Raw genomic sequence first — 17,532 nt, forward strand, 5'->3', positions numbered from 1 at the left:
TTATCTACAAGTTCTCGAACAGAGTTGAAGTACATAGACTCCATTTCATCGTCCATGGCTTTTATCCATTGTTCCCTATCAACATCTTCCATTGCCTTTTTAAAGGTTAATGGATCCTTTAAACCATCATCTTGTATGATGTTTTAAGTTTCTGTTAAACCTATGTAGCGTTTAGGTTGTTGAATAACCCTCCCACTACGTCGAGGCATCCCCAACTCTTGGGATGGACGTGACGGGACAACAACCATTGTTGATGGACCAACTTGATCAACAATTCTTGTTGATCTTTTTACAGTATCTTTAGTCAGTTCTTGCAATATTAGTTTACTGTGAGGTAGATGATTTTTAATATGATCCTCTTCTAAGAACGTAGCATTTGTCGATACAAATACTTTATCTTCTTGGGGATCATAAAAGTATCTTATTTTTTTTCTATGGGGTATCCTACATAAATAGGCATAATTTCGAATGTGTTTTCAATTTCTTAGGATTTTGTACTAACACATGTGCTGGACAATCCCAAATATGGAAATGACGTAAACTCGCTTTGTGTCCTTTCCACAATTCATACGATATTTCTAAAATACTTTTGGATGGAATAACGTTCAAAATATAAACTGCAGTCTGTAATGCATACCCCCAAAAGGATTGAGGTAACTGAGCATAACTCATCATAGACTGAACCATGTCCAACAAGATTCGATTTCTCCTTTCTGCAACACCATTTTGTTGTGGTGTTCCAGGTGCTGTGAGTTGGGATTGAATTCCATGATCTACTAGATAGTTCTAGAATTGCAAATCCATATACTCATCACTTCGATCAGATCGAAGTGTTTTAATTCTTTTACTTAACAAATTTTCAGTCTCAACCTTAAATTCTTTGAACTTTTCAAGAGTTTCAGACTTGTGACTAATTAAGTAAATGTAGCCATATCGAGAGTAATCGTCAATAAAACTAACGAAGTACTAATATCCTCCTTGAGCTTTAACATTCATTGGACCACATAGGTTTGAATGTATAAGTTTGAGAGGTTCTTTGGCACGAAGACCTTTGTTCGAAAAAGATCTTTTTGTCATTTTTCCCTTAAGACTGATTCACATGTAGGTAAGAAACAGTCTTCTAACTGATTTAAATGACCATTTTTTACCAATCTCTCAATCATGTTGAGATTAATGTGACCAAGCCTGAGGTGCCAAAGATAGGCGTTAGGAGAAATTTTCCGCTTTTTATTATGAGTCTCAGTCGTTTTAAACATCTCTATATCTAAGATGGCTCTTGTTTCAGTTGGATGTAATATGTATAAATTATTTTCAAGTCTAGCAGAACAAATATGAACACCTCTTGAATAAATAAACACTTCATTACATTCAAAAGATACACTGTACATGTTCTCTAATAGACAAGAAATGGAGATCGGATTTCTTTTCATCTTTGGTACATAGAACACATTCTTAAGCAAGATAAAAGAATCTAAAAAAAAAAAACTTTACATCTGCCACTGCTTCAGTTGAAATGAATTCACCTATTCCCACCTTGAAAATTTCATGTTCAGAAAGACTTCTCCAAGAACTAGTTTCCTGTAGAAAAGTACAAACATGATTAACGGTGCCTGAATCCAATATCCAGGTAAGGTGAGAATTTTCCACTATACATGTTTCAACAACTAGTAAATTAGATTTACTTTGTTTAGCCTTTTCTGCTTTCTTTTCAGCCAGATATTTTGGGCAGTTTCGCTTCCAAAGCCCAATTTCTCCACAATGGAAATATTTTCCTTTGGGAGTTTTGTTTTTGTTTTTCTTTGCAGTTGCTTTCTTTTTCCCTTTTCCTTTCTTCTTCATTTGTACGGTTTTATCCTTAGAAGAAGAAGAACCAGCTTTCTTATCATTAGTGGGTTTCGTACCTGACGTGGACCCCTTATAGAACTTTTTCGGTTTTGAAATATAATTTATTTCTTTTTCCTTCAGTTTCATCATTGATTGATAAGCATACAACTCATTCAACAACGTCATCAAGTTGTAGGTGATTTTGTTCATGACAGCGTTTGTCCTGAACGGCAGATAACTCTCAGGGAGAGATTCCAATATCATGCTCATTTGACTTATCTCGTCTATCATTGCCCCGTGAACCTCCGCAATATTAAAATGAACCTTATGTCGAGAACGTATTCTCTTATGTTGGTTCCATCTTTCATGCGTGTAACATAGACATACTTGATGGCTTCATGTCTAACAGAAGATGATGGTTGCCTAAACATCTCCTTTAATGATGTCATAATCTCACGGGCTGTGGCCATGACCTTATGCTTCTTATTGAGTACATCGGATATACTCGCCAAGATATAGGCTCGGGCTTTCTCATTCGCCCTCACCCAACTATCATAAACGTCTCGAACATTTCGGGTGGCCGTTGAACTGGGAATTGGAGGACACTCCTCCGTCAACACAAACCTCAGATCATCTACTACTAATATCGTATTGATGTTTGACTTCCAGTTCGAATAACCCTCTCCATAAATTTATCAAAAGCAAGCAATTGTATGATTGAGTTCGACATCGCTGAAACATTTTAAACAAACTCTATTAAATATGCATCTAAATCCATTTTTAGCAAAACTTTAATAAAGTACCCAATAAATCTTTATTTATTTGCAACAACACTTAAGTGATTTAGAACAACTGCTACCAAGGAGCAATCAAGAATTCCTTCACAGAAGCAAGACAGTTCTTGACCAAATACTATTTCCAGAGTAACTCATATTCAAATAGTTCTTTTGATTATTGTTTTTGGTCAAGATCTTTACTAACAATTAGTAATTCTTGTAAGTATGACCTGCCATTTTTAGATTTTATAGGACGGTATAGATATGTCTTCGAGATAGAAGACAATATCCAAGACGAAACTATAAGACCCTATTCATTTTACTGAAACCTAGGTTGTTTCGAATCCTATTTTACAACCCTCCGTGGGGATCGCTGCGGTTAACGACTAACTAGCGCCGCATAAAAACGACAGCAGGCGCAACATAAGAATCTCACAGTTCAAACTAATGGAGGAGACTGTAGGACAATGTAGACACATTTTCTGCACCCATTTATTATGAAATACCTCCCTCATTCACTTTGTTATTGACCCATGCAAACACTTTCCGTATGGAGCAATCGAGATAAAATCGACACGAAGCCGAGCATGGATCTCACGGTGTGAACTCTTGAGGACCTGAGAGCTAATAACTATATATCAAATATATTGTTAATCTTCCATTGAAGTGTTCTAAATGTTTTAAGTATTTTACTTAGGTCTGACGGCTAATTTCATATAACCTAAGTCTAAGTGGTTTATCCAAGTATAACTCTTATAATTGGATTTAACCTACAATGTCTAGGTGATAAACCATTTTATTACCTCACATTGCTCACTCGAGCTCAATAATTAGTTAACAGCTCTCAATAGTTCAGTCATAATCCCCATGTAGGAGGTGTTTTGTAAACCGTCAACTTAAGTACCCCTAGCCTAAGACAGGTTTATGAACTAATATGAGTTTGTAACCGTATTTTATAAGGTAACAATCTATTTTAACGATTAAAACTAGTTTTTAACCTAAGTGAGCATGCAGTTGTTCTTTGTTATGGATTTTAAACGTCTAATCAATTTTCTAACAATCTACAAAATTTTAGACATGTTTAACATCCACAACATTCAACAAAGGCATCTAATATAACCATTATATTAAACATAACTCTAACTTGTATACTATATATTATAACAATTATAACATACTTTCAATGCATATAACATGCTTTCTACGGTGGGATTTTAAATCTATATGACATACTATATGCATATACATAAATTATTTAATTATTACATACATCACATGCATAAACAATTAAATGCTAACTAATATGGTTTTTGTTTCGACATAAACAAGAAAACAGATGCCTAACTATTACAAACAGCTTCAAAACTGTCTTTGAACCGCTTGAATCGCTCCAAACCGAACTCAAGAATCTTGAACCGGACTGGATGAGTCTGAGCTAGACCAGCCAAAAACCCTTTGAGGCTGAACCGAATTGAACCTTGAGAAAATTGGTCGAACTAGCTGTTCTCGGTTAAGTCTCACTAAGGCCGATCATGTAGCACTGAGGGCAATCGTCTAACACCATCACCTTGTGTTGAGAAGAGGTACATGATCGCTTTGTGTCTTCTGTCTATCGTATAGTGCAATTGCTTAGCTCTCGGGTAGAACTACACGATCACTTAACACCATCATCTAGCGCTTCATGTTATCGTTTACTGTCTGCCGTAGCTAAATGATCGCTTAGTTCCATCGTATTGAACATCATCGCGTCGTTCAGTGCCGTAGCTAAATGATCGTTTAACTCCATTACATAGAAACTTCAACGTATCGCTTAGCATCGCATCTACACGATCGCTTAGCACTATTGTATAGCACATCATCGCATCGCTTAGCACTATTGTATAGCATATCATCGCATCGCTTAGCCCGCGTCGCAGCTAAACAAACGCTTAGTGCCATCGTATAGCACATCAAACATATCGTTAAATTCCTACGCAAAAGCTAAACAATCACGTAGTGCTATCGTATAGCATTTGAACGCATCGTTTAGCTCCCACAGGTACACGATCGTTCAGCATCTAACATCACAACGACCAGCGCCCATTATTATACGATCATCTAGCTTTTCTTCATATCATGTTAGCAATTGAACCTCAACAATGATTTTGAGCAGAAGCTGAACGAAGATGAAGCTTCACTCGAATGGTCGGCCAGGAATAGAGCTGACGCCGGAAACTGACGCGAAGGTGGGAGCGGTGCAGCTAGGATGACACTGGTCAGAACGGGCAACCCCAAATGGGGATCGAAGTGTTGGGGTTTGTGCCCTAAAGTTTCGTGTCCTATAGTTTGTAAACAACTTTGTACAAACATTTGTGATGTATATATAAATGATATTTACTTCACTACTTGGCTTTGTACATTTAGAATTTTTTTTTTATTTTACTACAAACCAATAAACTTAATATCCCTGGTTTTCTTTATGTTACTTAAGCATGTATGTAATGACATACAAGTGGATCATTTCTTAAGTGACAACAAAATAGTCTGTAGTATATGAATATATGGGAAACCTTATCCTGGTAATACTACGGATGCGGCCCGCTTTGTGGAATTGTTACAAATGTTGTGACTTGTCACAGATGGTCTGATCCTGATCATTCGTGTAGTGGACCTGTGAGCAGGGGCATCATATACAAAGAGTTTGTATAAGACTTGACCTCGAAGTGTTAATGCCTTGTCATATAACACCGTTCATGACTGAGACTTCACTTCACTAGGATGATCACAGGTAACATGACCTCAATCCTGAGTGAGTTGGGAACTCCTACCATTGAGGGCGGTTCTTTGATTTACATGGGTGCGAGTAGCCAGAACGCCGGCTCAAACCTACCATTTTGGGGATTCGTCTGATTTGAGAGCTGAGAACTCAACTTCAAAAGATGGAGTTCACTCCTTCCCCAAAGTAGAGGTAAGTAGATAGATTGCTCTCTTAAAGGCTGATCCCGGGCCTTGAACGATGTGGCGCCATACACCTTCTCATGACCCAAGAGGTGCTCACACATAGTAGGACTATGTTATATTGTTCATTAGAGGGATCAGTGGTACTTAAGGAGGAATATGTAATTTCAGGGGCAAAATGGTAAATTGGCCTGCTGTAATTACGAGCATCTTTGAAGAGTCATCGTACTGATGATTGGTTATATCCAATGGACATAGAAATATATCTATCGCAAGAAGAGTTCAACTTTCGGTCTTTAGTGGAATGTCTGCAATTAACGGATGGTGGATATCGTGACTAAAGAGTTTAGTCAGCTATTCACGTACCACTAGAGCTTCGAGCCATAGGTTCATAAGATCCCCTTGGTAGCTTGGATACATGTTGAGGGTCAGTTTTTGGGTCAATTTGAAATGTTCAAATTGACAAGAGGGAGTTTGATTATATATGATAAAATTAAACGCGTTAACTAAATATGATATAATTAGCTTTATGTATGAGATATATTAAATTGGAGGAAATTGGATATAAATATGATTTATATCCAGTAGAGGAAAATATTATAATTAATATATGATATTAATTTATATGTTATGAATATGATAAGATCACATTCATTGGACGGTTATAAAGAAAATGGGACGGCGTCTCTTTTGTTCTAAATAATGGATGAGTGCATTATAATACCTAGGAGTCATAGGTACGAGCATTGTGTTAAAGATAGTGTCATCATTTAGAAAATCAGTGCCTATACGATAGTGACTGCACGATCGCTTACATATACGATATTGTTAAGCGATCTCTTATCGATTACACCGTCGCGTGCTATTAACTAAACGATTCTTTACCTTTTCCTAAGAGATTGTTTAGCTCCCAGTATTTACTAAACGATCGTATAGATAATCACTTAGTTTTCCCTACGCGATCGTTTGGACGATTGCTCACCCTTTTCCTACACGATCGTATAGACGATCACTTACCCTTTCCTACACAATCGTTTAGACAATCGCTTACTTTTTCCTACACGATCATATACTTTACTTAAACGATCAAGCATCTTGTCCATATGATCGACGACCTCATCTCCCACTTGCTTGATGATTGTGTACGGTCTCTCTTCCTCCTTCCCTCTACCAAATCCGAACAAAGCCCACACTTTGGATTCTCACTCCAAGAATACTGAGGGCTTGAGTGGTGGTGTCTTCTTCATTTTCTTCTATCCTAGTGGTGATTGTTTGAGGTAGACGGTTGGGTTTTAGACTCGTTGTGAAGAAGAAATCTTCATCTGGTATGATCTCTTGATCTCTTTAGCATTATGAATGCATATTAGTATGTTTTGAATGTATATGCGGTAATTCTGTCACAATGAATTAGAAAGATTAGCTTCCGCTTGTAGGTACTCTTGAATAAGAGTTCCTTCACGAAGGACTTGACGCTGAATGTGGAGGCACAACCCGTCTGAGTGTCCTCTGTAGCTGGTTGGAGGAACGAAATCGAATAGCTGAAGGAAGGCTGAATCGAACCCGTCTGAATGGCGCTGAAGCTCGACATCTCCTGTCTGGAAGGCAGCGTAATTGGCTATTGGCTGAAGGAAGCGACTCTAATTGGCTGCACGATAGGAAGGCCAATTGCGAACCCGAGCGGCTGAGCGGCGTCGATCCCTTGTGCGGCTGGAGGAATAGCGCCGATTGTCTAAGCGGCTGGAAGTGCCGCACCACTACCTTGTGCGGCTGGAGGGTCTCGTGCGCCTAGAAGATCCTGCACAGTTGGTGGTCTACCTTCAAACGGGGCTTGGCTGGTGCTGGTTCCAATCAACTGTTGCGATTATGCCGGGTTAAGGAAGGATTGGAGATACCGATCAACAACAACTTGATCACAGGGGTGTTGGTCGTTTTTGTTGTGTTTCCTTCGTCGGCTAGGGTGGATAATTGAATTTCTTCCATAGCAGCTAGGGGTTCATCGCCTTGCTCTGATACCATATTGAAAAAGGGATGATGAAAGAAGATAAGATTTTACGTGGAAAACCCTAAACCAGGGAGAAAAAAAACCACGATATAGAAATTTTATTAATTTTTACCACACAATACACAACACCCAGACCTAGAAAATAGCCCAAGACTAAAATCTTAGAGCAGTAGACACCATGTAAAAATACAAAAATGCCCTTAGAGAAAATACACCAAATCTCAACCTAATGTTAAACATTAGTCATGGAACTAATATGTTCTCGCACTGTCCAAATTTGGAATCATTGGCGGTAGTTAATTATCTTTGCGAACGTGTTGATATCTCTGCTCCAAAACTTGAGAATTTTGAATTTTCTTTTGTTATTTCGTATGGGAATTAAGTTTTCCACAAGTAAAATTACTCGCACCAAGCCTAAAAACTGTCAAGTTTAGCAATATTTTACCCACTGTGACGGTGAATTCTGAATTTTCATGTCTTCATCAAGTAAATATAGCAGTTGATGAGTCTGATTTTGGTGGGGAATTTGGAAGCTAACATCTCTCAGTTGCTTAAAGTGTTTCATAATGCAAGGTCTTCTCATTGCCTTTGATGGCAATGGAGGTATCTAATATTGCCTTTTTTTTTCTTTTCTTCATTTTTATGAATTTCTTTCTCAGCACTTTCCTAATTGAATTCTTGCTTATTTGTTTACAAGGTGCTTTTGTCAGTTGCTTCCTCTTTAAGCAATATGTCTTTCTGTAATTTGAGATATGTGAAGTTGAAATCAAAGGAAACCAACCAGATGACAAGTTTTTCTATTAGTACATTGATGGATTCACTTGAATGCCCCAATTTAGAAAAGTTGGAGATTGATCTCAATCAGGTAAAACTATTTTGTCTTAAGTATTGTTTTATAAGATAGGAGAAAGTAGCATAGCTTCTAATGTTTTTGTTTTAGTGTAATATAATATCGTTAATCTTAATTTGCAGGAGTAGTTACCAAATACATTATGGGGTTTTTGGCTGCTGCATGACTTTCATGGTGGACGCCCTTGTACAGTTTTCATATGCTGTAATTTTTCTCTCTACTAGCTAAGTGGGTACCATGGTTGAATATTTCCTTCAACTCGCAATCGATTCATTTCCATTTGAACTTCCATCATATCTTCCGTGGTTATCAATATCATCCATTATACGACTTTAGCTGAAATTAATCTTTGATTTTTCCTCCCATTTTCTCGATGTTCTTGTTCTTTTTTTTTTTCTTCCCCCATTTGTAAGAGGTTCTAAGATTCAAGAAGAGTCTAAGCAATTAGATCTGGAAGACTTTAATGGAATGGTGGGAAGAGGTTTAAACACAGAGTAAGAGGAGAGGTTGAAGCTCCCTGTGCCAAAACGTGGCAATAGGTTCAATTCCTCCATAAAATACAGAGATATGGATGACACAAAACAAATCTTAATGCGTGTTGCCCTATTTGAGGAATGTTTGCTGAAATTTACCTGTGCTCTTTGTACCTATCTTTCTCTGGTACGTGCTTTTGCTCCTTTAGATATTAACGTGTTGATCATTCTTATTTCTGATTTCTTAAGTTTTGAGTTATTTGAAGAATGCTGGCTATAAAATCTGAGAATGGTTCTTAAATTTAGTAAGAACTTTTTATAATAAGTTACTATCCATTATCAATATTGGACTTACCTCAGTGCTATACTCATTTTTCTTGCTTTTTTACTTTCAACCGTACTTCTTTCGATCTCTTTTCATTTTTTTGGCTTTTCCTAATTGCGGCAAACCTTTAAGACTCGTTATTAGCAGTCACATACTGAAGAATTTATTGGGGATAACGTCCCCATTTGGAGTTGAGACTGTCGATCGCTTCTATATTTTTGGCAATCAAGTAGGTTCTCGTATGGATTTTGTGTTATTGGGTGATAACCAATCTCTTTCTGATAATTAGTGATATGATCGAGGATGTCCTTGCTTTACTTCCAAAACCAATTACGCACTCAAAGTCCAAACATCTACGATTGGCTTTCAATTCTCGCACACAATCCTTTTACAAGGACTATGATCTTCTCTATATCGTTCCAATTTCATCAGATGTCCCTAAAGGGACATTCTTGCGCACAAATAGTGGTGAATTCAATTCAATCAAGGAAGGTCAAAGAAGGAAACATACGTAAAAACTCGATATATTCTTTCAAATGATGCTACAAGAAGAAAAAAGAGCTTTATGTTAGATAGATTCATTATGTTAGGTGTTTTATTTGCTTATGAAAGTTGTGTATTTTTTTTTTTATTAGTTAGGGGTGAAATGATCCTTCATATAATAGGCTAAGTAGAATGGTTTTAAGGCTTTGACAAGTAACTTTTGCACAATATATATATATAGTGGAATTTTGGAATGAAAATTTTTCTCTATGCTAATGAAAAAGTTCCATTACCATCTTTTTATAATCTTGATTTTGCATGTTTGAGCATTTAGATAAGATTGATCGACTTGCTTATGGAGTATTTAAATTTTGATTAGGAATTAGTTCTTCTTATCTCTTCATTTTTTTTTATAATTTTCTCTAACTCTTCCTTGGAGTTGTGTAATGATTTTTTGTGATTGATAATTAGGGAGTTTTCTTAACACAAAAAGAGTTCCTAATTTCAAATTACTAGAGTTTCATACCATTTGATAGTAGAGCGTAAACTTTACCATTTGATAGTTGAGCCTAAACTTTAAATGGGGTGTATGTGTTTACTTAATTGTTTTCTTTGTTGAGTCTAGTTTGTTCTTGTGTTTTGTTATTTGAATAAAACAAATTGCATTGAAATTTTATTTTTAGATTTCTTGAATTCTACGAAGTGTTGATCTTGATCTTTTATATAGAAAAAGGTCATCAATGATTGTTAAAAGAATCGATTGGAAGGGAGAAAAATCACTTGTCGATGTGTTTATCGACGAAATTAAAGAGAGAAAATTCAGTGGAGAAAAAAATTGTCTGCTTTAGATGATTAAATTGAAGAGGAAAAAAATAGAGAAATCTACTTTTCTTTTAGTCCTTAAGTTTCACTCATAGGTCACTTTGGTTCTCAAGTTTCAAAAACACAAACACACACACATACATATATATTATTTGTCTTTAAGAAATTGTTTAGAGGAAAAAATGGTTATAATAGTTTGTGTTTATTATAATATGTAAGATTATAGTAGTATGTAGAGTTCAATAGTTTCTGTTTTAGAACTCAAGAACATAATTGTACGACTTGTAGAACAAATCATGTTCAAATAAGATCATTGAATGGTTTGTGTTTGGAGTGAATATTTTAGCTTGGGTTTAGGTAGTCTATGATTGGGGTGTATACTTTTCTACTCCAAATTTAGAAAGTCTGTGTTAGAGGTCTTTATTTAGGATGTAAATTATTTTAGTCAAGAGTTTAGGATAAGGTTTTCCTCCTATATCCATATACTATAGACCATTTTGGTTATCACTTAAGATATGATCCACTTGTATGTCTCCACATACATGCTTAAGTTACAACGAAAACCAGTGATCTTAGTTTATTGGTTTGTGGTAAAGCAATCAAAACATCTCATGTGTTCATAGACAACAGTGAAGAAAAAATCTCATATTATTACATCACAAGCATTTGTTCAATACAGGTGTTTACAAACTACAAGATCCTACAAGAGTTTAGGTCATCAACCCCAACAATTTTCTACTTGTCCTAAAGCGAGTGGGGTGTACATAATAACAAGTACAAAACAATAAACTAGGGCACTAAGGCCCAATACAAAAATCTCTCACTTGCTCTAGTCCAGTCGCGAGCAGTCTCGTAGACCCATGCTCTGAAGGTGACCCTAAAAAATTGTAGCCGTGAGAGCCTTTGTAAACGGGTCAGCAACGTTGTGCTTCAAAGCGATCTTCGTGATGATCACGTCCCCTCAATGCACTATCTCGTGGATGAAATGATACTTCCACTTTATATGTTTGTCGTGCTTGTGACTCCTAGGCTCCTTGGAGTTCGCCGCAGCACCACTATTATCACAATAGAGGGTAATGGGCCTAGATATGTCTGGAACAACTTCCAGATCAGTCAGGAACTTCTTGAGTTAAATGGCCTCCTTAGCAGCTTCACAAGCTGCTACATACTCGGCATCCATCGTGGAGTCGGTGATACACCCCTCATTAGTGCTTTGCCACACTACAACTCCTTCTTAAAAGTGAACATTGAGCCTGAAGTGGATTTTCGAGAATCCTAATCAGTCTGAAAGTCAGAATCCAGTAAGGACCAAATCTTAGATCCATACACGAGCATGTAGTCCCTCGTTCTACGAAAATACTTGAGGATATTCTTGATTGTGGTCTAGTGACCATGTCTTGGATTAGACTGATATCTACTGACTATCCCCACAGAGTAGCAGATGTCCGGTCTAGTACACAACATTGCATACATCAAACTGCCAACGACAGATACATAGGGGACTTGTTTCATCTCCTTAACCTCTTGAGGTGTCTTAGGACACATTTCCTGAGACAATGTAACTCCATGCCTAAAAGGCAGTAGGCCCCTTTTGGAGTTTTGTATCGAGTACTTGAGCAACATCTTGTCAATTTACGATGTTTGAGATAGCACTAGCACTTTGTTCTTCCGATCTCAAAAGATCTAAATACCAAGAACAAATAGAGCCTCTTCCAAATATTTCATTTGGAATTGGGTCACTAGCTAGTTCTTAACTAATGCTAGTAGACCTACATCATTCCCAATGAGTAGGATATCATCTACATATAACACTAGGAAAACTACTGAACTGTTGTTGATTTTCTTTTAGACACAAGGTTTATTAACGTTTTGGTCAAAGTCGTACGATTTGATCGCAGTATCAAACCGAATGTTCCAAGATCGAGACGTCTGTTTCAACCCATAAATGGACTGATTCAGTTTGCAAACCTTTTGCACTTAACCTTGGGCTATGAATCCCTCGGGCTGCATCATATAAATGGTCTCTTCAAGATTACCATTCAAAAAGGAAATCTTGACGTCCATTTGCCATATCTCATAGTCATAATATAAGACAATGGACATGAGGATGAGGATAGACTTCAACATGGCAACAAGCGAGAAAGTCTCCTCATAGTCGACTCTGTCCGCTAGGGTATAATCCTTTGCCACAAGCCTAGCTTTGAAGGTTTGCACCTTCCCATCGGTATCTCGTTTCCTCTTGTAGATCCATTTGCGACCTATAGTTTTTACTTCATCAGGTTGATCTACAAGATCTCATACTAAGTTGAAGTATATAGACTCCATCTCGAGATCCATGGCTTTGACCCATTTATCCCAGTCAACATCCTCCATTACCTTCTGATAAGACAATGGATCCTCAACCTCGCCATCGACTACCATAGCCAGAATTTCCGTGAAACCCATATAGTGAACAGGTAGGTTCACAACCTTCCCACTACGTTGAGGTTCCCTAAACTCTTGAGGTGGAACTGACCTACTAGATGAACTTCCATTAACAACACTTGTTGATGGAGCAGACCCTTCAACAACTCTTGTTGAAGTTTTAGTAGTTTTATTGGAAAGTTCACGCAACACGATCTTACTACGTGGACTGTGCTCTCTCATATGATCCTCCTCCAAGAAGCGTTCGTTGACACAAACACTCTATTTTTCGTAGGATCATAAAAGTAACCCCTTTGTGTACCTTTGAGGTAGCCTACAAAGAGGTACAACCTCGAACGTGGTTCCAGTTTCTTTGGATTAGCCTCAAACACATGTGTTGGGCAATCCCATATGCAGAAGTGAACTTTACGCCCGTTTCACAACTCCAAATGTGTTCTTGCAGCACTCTTAGAAGGAACACAATTGAGGATATACACTGTAGTCTCCACTGAAAAACCCCAAAACGAATCAGGTAAGGAAGTGTAACTCATCATCGACCGAACCATGTCCAACAAGGTTCTGTTTCTCCTCTCTACTACCCATTCTGTCGAGGTGCCCGACGTTCAGAGTTAGGAAACGATTCCATATTCTATCATATATTTCTGGAACTCATAATCCAAAAACTCTTCGCCCTGATCCGATCAAAGTGTTTTAATCCATCTATCCAATATGTTTTTAACTTCAGCCTTGAACTCTCTGAACTTTTCAAATGATTCAGACTTTCCCTACATCAAATAAATATACCCATACCGAGAATAATCATTAGAGAAAGTAATGAAATACTCATAGCCTCCCTTGGCTCGCACATTCATTGAACCACAAAGGTCAGAATACACTAACACTAGAGACTCTTTGGCTCGATAACCTTTTCCAGTAAAAGGTCTTTTAGTCATCTTGCCTTCAAGGCAAGATTCGCACATAGGTAAAGAATTTTCCTCTAACTTGCTTAGAAGTTCATTCTTCACTAATCTTTCAATCTTATTGAGATTGATATGTCCTGATTGAAGGTACCAAAGTTGAGCATTTTCTTTTGGAGAAACCTTTAGTCGTTTATTTTGAGTTACAACAGTTTTAAGTTTCTCTATGTTATGGAGGGAACTTGTTGCTAATGACCTTCGCACATACAAGTTGTTTTCTAGTTTTGCTGAAGAAATCTCAGCACCATCTTTATGAATAAACACTTTATTCAAATCAAAATGAAAAGTATATTTACATTGTATCAGACACTTTACAGAAATTAAGTTCCCTACCACTACCACAGATGAGATGATGTGGTCGGTGCCTAGGCATCGTCATCTCTCCAGCCTCAAGCTATCGTCAGGATCTAATCTCCTGAAAAGAAGAACAAACATGATTAGTGGTTCCAGAGTCAATAATCCAAGCAGAATCATCATTCTCCATTAAATAAGTTTCCAAAACTAGTAAATCATATTTACCTTTTTTTCCCTTGGCCTTAGCCTTCTTCTTCTCCTTTATCCAACGAGGACAATTCCCCTTCCAGTGTCCATCCTGGTTGCAATGAAAACACTTTCTTTTGTCAACTGGCGTTGGTCGGCTACCCTGCTAGACGACAGGCTATGGGTTAGCAGGTGCCTTCCCCTTCCCCTTACCACCCTTCTTCTTCTTCCACTTGGAAGTATTAGAAGTAGAAGGTGCAGACTTAGTCCCTGAGGTCAAACCTTTATGGAACTTCTTTGATGATGAAGCAACATTTGTCTCACCAACCTTCTTCTCCTTACTTTTCAGCAAGGATTGGAATGTCTACAACTCGTTGAGGAGAGTTATAAGGATATAGTCAACTTTGTTTAGTATAGCATTACTGACAAAGTACAAGAAGCTATCTGGAAACGAGTGCAGAATGATGCTAACCTGTCTGCCCTCATCGATGCGTGACCAATTCATCTCCGCCACATTGAAGTGGACCATCATGTTCAGTAAATGTTCACGAACATAAGTGTCTTCCTCAATTTTGGAGTTATAGATGCATTTTAGAGCTTCATGCTTGAGCTGTCCAGACGGTTGTCCGAACATTCCCCGTAGGGACTCCATGATCTCACGAGTTGAAACCATAGGCTCATGCTTCTTGGCCAAAACGTCATTAAGATTAGCCAAGATGTAAGCTCGGGCCTTTTCGTTCGCCCGTGTCCATCTCTCAAGGCCTTCCGAACATTTCGAGTGGCATTCTGAGGGGGAATAGAAGGATACTCTTCCGTAAGTACGAACCTCAAGTCATCGATGATTAAAATTGTAGTGATTGTGTGTTTCCAACTAGCGTAGTTCTCATTAATCAGTTTATCGACACTTAATAGAGCTAATGTGGCTGTAGCCATTTTTACGTTGCTGAAAAACGAACAAACTTAATGAGTCTATGCAATACCACTTTTAACACCAATTTTAGTTTTAGCAAAATAATTTCCATGTACCATGAATGAAAAGACATCTATTTTGCAATGATGCCCTAGCGAGGTAGGACAAATGTCACCGATGGGGTGATCAAATGCCCCTTCACTAGGATGAGACACTCTCAACCATTAGGCAGAAACAACTTTTGTAACTGACCCTAACAATCACCATTTTTCGGTCCAGAACTGTTAAACCTTTAACAATTTTGCATAAGTGTAACCTCTCATCGGCCTTGGAGTCCTGCCCTAATATGTCCACTGTAAGGAAAAAGCATATTAGGACAAGAGACTAAAGTGACCTTATCCTATACAGGAGATTAGATAAAGAGTCATGCAAAATTGCCACCCTATAGGGAGACACTCCCTGGGTGCCTCGAGGCGATGTACATAAATGATTATCCAACCTAATGAGAGAGACCGTGGGATATGTTGTCACATGTCCCGCTCCCACTTACTATGAACATTCTCTCCATTCACCTTGGTATTGACCAACCCAAACACCATCCTTGAGGGGGACACTTCCAGGGTGCCACGAGGTCAAGGATAGATCTCACGACATGAACATAAATGGAGAAACGTGATTAGGTTTAAGTGAAGTATCATATACCCCAAGTACCTCCCGTTGAATGTTCTACCTAGGGGTTCATTAACTTAGACCATCCGACTACTGATTCTATCTAAGTCAGTTTTATTTGCTAAAAACCAACTCTTGTCTTTGAAATTAAACAAGTTCAAGTCAAGTCCCATTAAACTCTTTAACGGATTATCCTTAAATTTTCATGCATGCATCAAATCTATCCAACTCACCTTTTCAGGCAGGTTCCCAGGTAAGGGTGTTCCGTTTCTGTCAGCTCAAGTACCTCAGCCTAGACAGAATCTGCCTTAGACAAAAGGTCCTTGTAGATAGATTTGCTACATATTTAATCTATTATTAGTCAATTTAATCATATTAAACTAATTAAAAGATTAACCTTAGGTTGCTAATCTCATTAGAACTGTGATCTTAGGTCTATCTCCACCAAGTTTTAAAACTCTTTTAAAACTATGATTCAAGCCTAAGTTGCATGCCTGTCTTTCTTATTGATTTTAGTTCTATTTTTCCTTATAACACTTATAAAAGAAACAACCAAAATCATTCCACATTGCTATGCATAACTAGGTATTTATAACTCTTATAAATTTAATCTATGTGTCATGCTTCATGCAATATCCATTCATTACTATATATAACTCTTATATACTTCGTAATGAACTAAGTATACATGCCTCCATACACTCTTATACTATAACACTTATAATATAAAAATGATGCATGTCTATGCTTAATGCATGCATAAATATAACTCTTATATTATATGATGCATGAGTATGCTCTTATTTAATTTAAATCATGCAAACTACTATATCATAACACTTACAATATAGAGATGATGCATGACCAATGCATAACCTAAGGTGGGATTTCAACTATATGACATACCATATGACATATAATAAAACATACATCTCATGTACATTCATCACAATTAATGGACCGAGATGATTAGCCTAAAAAACCAGAAAATAATTCTATCTATTACATAAATCCATCGAGCAAACTAGTTCACAAGCGAACCGAGTCTTGAACTGCCCGGCCGAAGCCTCCCTCATTGTTTAGTAAACTGGTCGAGTAACCACGATCGCTTAGCTATGATAGAGTACCATTTACAATGTGATGAAGCATGAGGCCACTCAGCCGTTTAGCGCACTAATTTAAACATGCAAGTCTAAATGATCGTTTAGACGACTACGTTGCTATGAAGCACAATCGTCTAGACGATCATAAAACAAGTGTTTAAGTAACTTTTACTACACGATTGTGTAGTCAGTGACTAAGCAATCCTTTGTCTTAAACCTTTATTATTTGTGATCCTTTGAACAACAGTGGTCAGACAAAGATGCCTATAACCAAACACTGCTGAAGCTGGGGGGTATGTTCAAGAAGAATTATGAAGGAATCCATACTTACCAAGTGGAGAGGGATAGTAAACTCATAATGTTTGTAAAATCATAATGTTTGTATTACTTTTAATTTGTGTTTTCAAGGCCTGAATTATTGTACGACCTTTTAAGTTATAATTTTATTTACGGATTAAATGTAATAGATTTACAATCCATACATGAATAATATGTCAT

General features: G+C 37.4%; 1 long non-coding RNA gene and 1 other non-coding gene across 2 annotated transcripts; one reads left to right on the plus strand and one right to left on the minus strand.

Annotated features, from left to right (window-relative positions):
* The first annotated feature begins 8,249 nt into the window (after window positions 1-8,249).
* LOC150035370 (uncharacterized) lies at window positions 8,250-17,452 on the plus strand. The gene is made up of 3 exons (XR_016530343.1): window positions 8,250-8,404; window positions 8,512-9,049; window positions 17,282-17,452. It is a non-coding gene; the product is annotated as an uncharacterized LOC150035370 (long non-coding RNA).
* LOC120080655 (U6 spliceosomal RNA) lies at window positions 9,536-9,635 on the minus strand. The gene has a single exon (XR_005482606.1). It is a non-coding gene; the product is annotated as a U6 spliceosomal RNA (small nuclear RNA).
* Window positions 17,453-17,532: the final 80 nt, after the last annotated feature.

The sequence above is a fragment of the Benincasa hispida genome, chromosome 6, assembly GCF_027475165.1.
Source record: "Benincasa hispida cultivar pf3 chromosome 6, pf3_genome.v1.1, whole genome shotgun sequence".
Lineage (NCBI taxonomy): Eukaryota > Viridiplantae > Streptophyta > Magnoliopsida > Cucurbitales > Cucurbitaceae > Benincasa > Benincasa hispida.